Source organism: Sipha flava, unplaced genomic scaffold, assembly GCF_003268045.1.
Source record: "Sipha flava isolate LNK unplaced genomic scaffold, YSA_version1 252_pilon_pilon, whole genome shotgun sequence".
Classification (NCBI taxonomy): Eukaryota; Metazoa; Arthropoda; class Insecta; order Hemiptera; family Aphididae; genus Sipha; species Sipha flava.
Genome location: NW_020272904.1, coordinates 892,507 through 898,934, shown reverse-complemented (window position 1 = coordinate 898,934; position 6,428 = coordinate 892,507). Strand labels below are relative to the sequence as shown.

Here is a 6,428-nt window from a genome sequence, read left to right as displayed (position 1 = left end):
TATTTCATAATATTGTATATAATATACCTATATGTTTTCTTTTATTTCATATTATTTATATAGATTACCTATATAATTATAACATAGTGGGAAGTGATCGGCAAAAAAAAAGTCATAAATTTATGTATATTATGATATACCCTTTGAAAAATCCTGTATGCGCCACTGATACGATGATCGTCCGCCGATCGAAGATTTCCGATAAAATTTTATATTCGATAAAGTTCGTCGTAACTTTATTGTCAACGAAAACTTATAGTCATAAAACTTAATTGCTGTAGTTATTTTTCCTCTTTCATAACATTTTTAAATTTAGACACCTCTAAACTGAACTCCCGTTGTAGTTGATACATTTTGGATCAAGATGGCGATTGCGATCGATAAATAATACATTGTATTATACACTTTGATCTTTGCCATTGGTCGATTCGAGCAATGAAATTTCCAAAAAATAAAACTTTAGTGTTTTATAACTATTTATTAGTTATAACTATTCTTAACTCGTAAAAAGTGATTGACAAAGAAAAATTATGCTATTATGCTCAGCCGACATAACAAAAATGCTCGTTAAGTGTTTTCGACAGGATTTTTAGGTGGAACGCCTAGAAAACGTGTAGAAAGGAATAAATTAGCATTACAAGTCGTGGATAACATTATTGATTACAGTAAATATAATTCTCAATAAGTGTACTATAGTTTATTGTCTATCAAAATAAAACAATAAGAGATAAGATAGATGGTGAATATTTTTTTAATCACAATGTATATAAAAATATAAAATTTATCGCTTTATGTACGAAAATACAATATAACTAGTTAAAACTAAAATAAATTACACATAAAAATAAAAACAATATTACAAGTTCGTACAATTTTGTACAACGTATAACAATAACAAAAATAATTTAAAAAAAAAAAAATTGTACTACGTGTATAGCAGTCCGTATTTTGTAGAATTTTTGTTTCGACTGAAATGTGCGTTCACACATTCACTTCAACATTTAAACGTTACTGTGAAAAAAAGAAACAATTAGTTAAATTGTATTGATTATACCGCGTCAGTGCAGTTTAACGAAGAGCATAATTTCATAAATAATTTTCAAACGGTTAGGAGAGGCAAAAGTGTACAATGCGGATAATGACATCCATATAAACAATCGAAACGGAGGCATAAGTATTATAAAATAAAATTAAGATTCATTTATAAGTTAACCCGTTCGTTAACAGTCGGTCATTTTTTTCAATTTATCGAGTGGTATAGTGTTAGTAATTAAAGAAAATGATTTACATTTGATGGCCACACAGTTAATAATTTTAATTACTCGAAAAATAATGTTGATTGACATGAGTGGTTATTGTTTACGGGAATATATCTTCGCGAATTTTCTAGAAAAACAACAAGCCGCAACATCAAATAATAATACGCGATCACATATAATAGGTGTGTGTTTACGTCCGGTGTAACAAGAAATAATTTTTGTCCCTACATTTAGTCGGTTATTATTTTGTTGTTTTCATTTAGCTTATCACATATATTATAATATATTATTCGAACGTATTTAACTAACCGTGTGATTCGGATTATTTTATGCATCACATTTAAAAGAAAATAAATTTAATGAAAAATGAAAATTAATTACCATATTAAGCTTGATTGTTTGAAAAATCAATACAAACACGCATTTATACTTGCATTTTTAATGATTAAGGTGTAAAAGAAAAATAAGAAAATGGTATTAAATCAAGGCATAGAAATTCATAATTTCTCTATATTTATAAAAATAATAACTGTCAACAATTAAACCATACACAATAAATATGGATAAAAATTTAAATTGCTATGATCTATAAAAGAAATAACATTTCATACTACTACTAAATACATACCAACTACTACATAATGAGTGAAATTCAAAACTTTTACTACCCCAAACATTTTGAAAATATTACGCCACTAGTTATAATACAATTAGGATCCATTATTACACCGTGTACAATAACGTTTTTATGAAACTTCGGAATAATACATTTTCGTCTTGTATTTATCGAATTGGGAATTCAACTAATGTGTGGAAATATAGACACAAAATATATTCGATGCGACACGACGAACGTGATTGCCAGGATATTAAGGATATTATTACAGGATAATCGTTGGACACATGTATAGAAAATTGCCAATCCAAATAGTTTATCAAAATAATGTTCAATTTCGGGAGAAAAAAACGTGTTCTCACCTTTTTGCGAAACAGATGGTAGTCGTTGCGTTGTATGTCACGCAACCTACGAGTCAGTCTTCATCGCCGTTCATTGTACATTATACTTTCGTCCAAATCTGTTTTCGGCCGCTTATATGGGCACATTAAACACTATTTTGACCCGAAATCTATAATGACGTGTGTTGCATTACAGCATCATCGCGTGCGAACAAAATGCGAACGGCTGCAACAAACAAAAATCAAACGTTAACACAATCGATTTAATGTTATTATTATTATTTACTGGTACACCAGGTCTTAAAGGTTTTATTTTATGCCGGTGATGAATATTTATCGACGGGTTATAACATGTTCTAAGGGAAACTTGCATATATAAGCTTTTAATTTACATATAGGCTTCTAAGTGATGATTATATTATTTTTGTTTTAACATTTTATGATATTGTCCTCAGAAGTGCAGTGTTCGGAATTAGGTATATAACAACAAGACAGAATCTCTATTATGACGCGAGTTAAGGAAAATACTATCGAATAATTTGTGTTTAATATGGTTCTTTTCGTCCAGTAATTTTTTTTTTTTGAATAAAATATCAAGATTCAGTATAGTTAAAATCTATTTCGCGATCTGAATATGAAAAATGTGTACACATTGTAAAAAACACAACACAAAGTAAATATTTTCCCAGGTATTATCAGATTAGTCCTGTATACCATCGACGGTGGTGATGAGAAAGCAACACGCAAAAGGAAAGAAAATAAACGGTAATCGACGAAGGTCGCATTTTTGTTCTGCGCCTTCCGGAACAGCCGCCCACATGATGACATGTATCGTAATATAATACCACATAGTCGCATACGATTTATAACCCTCTTTGGAACATTCGTGTAGCGCATTACCACAGTCCGTTGACGACCCAAGGTACTTATCGGAAGATTAACGTGACACGGAGGTCGTATAAATCAAAATAGTTTCTGCAGATAGTGAAAAATATATAAACAAAGAAAAAAACCAATGGTACGTAAATCCAAGGAATTATCTTATTTATAAGTTTTAATTTCTATCTCTTTAAAATAATATAGTATCAACGTATATATTTGTTCGCTTTAAACGATCCTAGGTGTAAAAAAAACCTCATTGTCATGGGTATAATATTATACAGGCCCTATACAACGGTATATTATCTTCGATGTGGTATTATGAAGTATTTTAATCGTCCGCAAAATATCTTTCATAATAAAATTCCAAATATGAAGCGTGCACTACGCATTGTCGTCGTCGGAAGTCGATTAATTATTTTTTTTCTTCTCTTTAGCCCGATTTAATTATATTTCTTACTGTGTGACAAGCGTTCTTGCATCAACGTCATCGTCGTATACCGAGTCTTTGGAAAAAATACGATGATAATTTTCGACGGCAAAAAATCTTTGCTCGGGACGATTGGAGGGTACACAAGGTCGCATTTCATGCTATATTTGAAATTTATTTACAAATGGCGATATTGAAGTTCTGCGACGGTGCTTGGGAAATTATCATTGTAACGTTGCATTTTGTATCGATACAGCGACGTGCAGAGGGAACCGTGCACAATAAGATTTATAATTAATGTGATTTATCGTAACAATACGTAAATACACGCAACGGCGGTATCGATATCTGGTTGTTTTCTTTCATCGGTTCGCAATATTACCGAAGTGGAATAAATTCAAGGAACGCCGCGTTGTAGTGGCTACGAGTGCTGATGAAAAACTTACGAGCCAACTGCAAGGATTTCGGATTGCGATTCGATCTGATCTTGAGTTCGGATGATTTACCCGTAAAAAGCTGTTGGGGTGTAAGAAGGAATTCAACGCGTTATTATTGCCTAATGGTGACGACGACGGTGGCGTACATTGGTCGAAACTATAAAAATATAATAGCGAAACCGTTTGCACAATGTATTATATTATTTAAACACACGCTAGTTGTGTGATAAAGGAATCATGTGTGTTCATAAGTTCCTTATCGAGACACACACATGCAAATATACGCAACTTAATAAAATACCACCGTTCAAGATTAACCGCGCCGATATCGGTTTTTGTGTATTGATCAATAAAATCGTACTAAAGCTTTGATGAACGTGTGATTGTTGTCGTTAATTTCTGCGTATGATGGTGTGTTCGACGACGATCTGATCTATATTGCCGCACGATCAAGATCGATACCGTGTTAGAGAAAACCAATGGGGGGTTCAATGATTACGTCGGATACGGTTTGATCGATGAACAATAATACACGTGTTAGTTAACCTTCGGCAAAACAAATAACGTGGACGAAATACATAATATAGTGTTGTGCACACACGCATATATTATTAAACACACACTCGCACGAAATAATTTCCGCGTGTAGTAATGATGGCATAAAATTCCGTATAATTATAATCATTTTATGTTAGAATATCGCTGTATCAACCGATTGTAATTGAAACATTTTGCGTAGATAAAAGTACTCGGGAACGTTGAAATAATAATAATAATAAAAATATAATTGTACAGATAGCGTGTATAAATGTGCAAGGGCGCGTAGGAAAAAAAAATGAGCAATTACGTTCGTACCCGCGCCTCAACCTATCGCGAACACGGTTTCAACCGCGATCGACCGTTCAGATAATAATAATAATAATGCACAGTGTCCAGGGAAAACCACCGACACGTTTGTACACAATGAGCGAGAGAAACTTTTTCAAAAACAGCATTATTCTCATTTCTCCCCGGCGGTTATGATAGGGACCCCTTAGACATTAGTACGAGTGATGGATTCGCATACGATTCGGAAATATTTTTTTATCCATCGGGAAAAAAATAATGAAACAAACTAGAATAGCACTCACCTTGTCGACTCGTGCGGTTGGTCTTGCCCCGGCCTTACGCCATAGGAATACGTATTGTTCTTCGAGTAAAATCTTAACAATGATAATATTATGTCACTAGTAATACTGCGTGGTACGATAATATTTCGATGACAACCGTGGTGGTGGTGTGGACCGTTGACCCGGACGTCGGCGAAGGCGAGCCGTGTCGTCGAACGGAACCCTGCGGCGGTGTCGGCAGCCGGACCGACGGTGCGTGACCGGGTGGAGGAGATGCGTGGATCGCGATCTTCCGGTGGTCCGCTAGTAGACTGGAAGACGTCCGGCAACATTACAAGTACAATATCCTCGGCAAGGAGGAAAAGTTGCCCGACGTTCGCCGTGCGTTTGAGCGCGTTCGCGTGATAGAATCGACTCGACCAGTGGCGGCGAGAATTCGCGTTATGTTCACCGACGACGGCTAACGCTTACGCTTGTCCACCGCTGCGGTCCTGTTGCCGCCGCTTTGTTTCTTCTTGTTCAGCATGGCGTCGAACTTTTTCGTCTTGTTCGTGTTCAACGACAACAGCTTGTCGATCACCTGCCTGATGGTCGAGTGTTTCCTTATCCACGGGTTCGGGTACATGACGGAGTGGTACCGTGCACTGTGGTCACCGCAGCCGACGGCAAATGACGGGGGGTCAACGTTGGTTTTCGGCGCGGTGAACCGAATGTAACGCGGCGACGGCGGCGGGTACAATAATGTACGACAAATATATATGAAACGGATGCGCGAATGCGTTTCGTACGGAAATCGTGCCGAATATCCAAGAACTGCGTTGCGAAAGAAAATCGTGCGCAGCGCGCCAACTACGGTTCCTCTGATATTGACATTGAACTCGGTACTGACCACGAACGAGCGTTCGACGGGCCTTTTTATATAAAGATCATCTCCTCAACATTGACCGTGCGCGCGCTCGTCCGTCGGCCAGTCGAACGTTGCCGACAGTCGTAGGCGGTGGTGGGGGACGCTTCCGCCGCCGCCGCCGCCGCCGCCGCGCAGCACTCGCTGTTATTTCCCATACGAACGTGGTAACGCTGTGACGATTTTTATCATTCGCTCGAAAAAATACCGCAAATGCGCGCGTCCGTTTTAATACGACGTGCGTTACGTGTTCTGCGCGAGTGCAATGGTTTAAGGGCTCCGTGCGTTAACCGGACAGCTCCGTTTCCAGCGAAATTCGTGTTATCACGATTTCGAATGGAAAAGATTACCATCAGATTTTCTGCGCGAGAGCGAGATAAATCCGACTGTCCGTTTAGAAATTATAATGGTCATGGAGGTACCGGGTTTTTCGTTTTCCGACGAAAAACCAGA

At 36.9% G+C, this 6,428-nt stretch overlaps 1 long non-coding RNA gene across 1 annotated transcript; it reads right to left on the bottom strand.

Moving 5' to 3' along the window:
• Positions 1-854: 854 nt before the first annotated feature.
• Positions 855-5,974, bottom strand: LOC112684607. The gene is made up of 3 exons (XR_003148719.1): positions 5,093-5,974; positions 2,238-2,442; positions 855-1,011 (listed from the first exon to the last, which is right to left on the bottom strand). It is a non-coding gene; the product is annotated as an uncharacterized LOC112684607 (long non-coding RNA).
• Between the last annotated feature and the right edge of the window lie 454 nt (positions 5,975-6,428).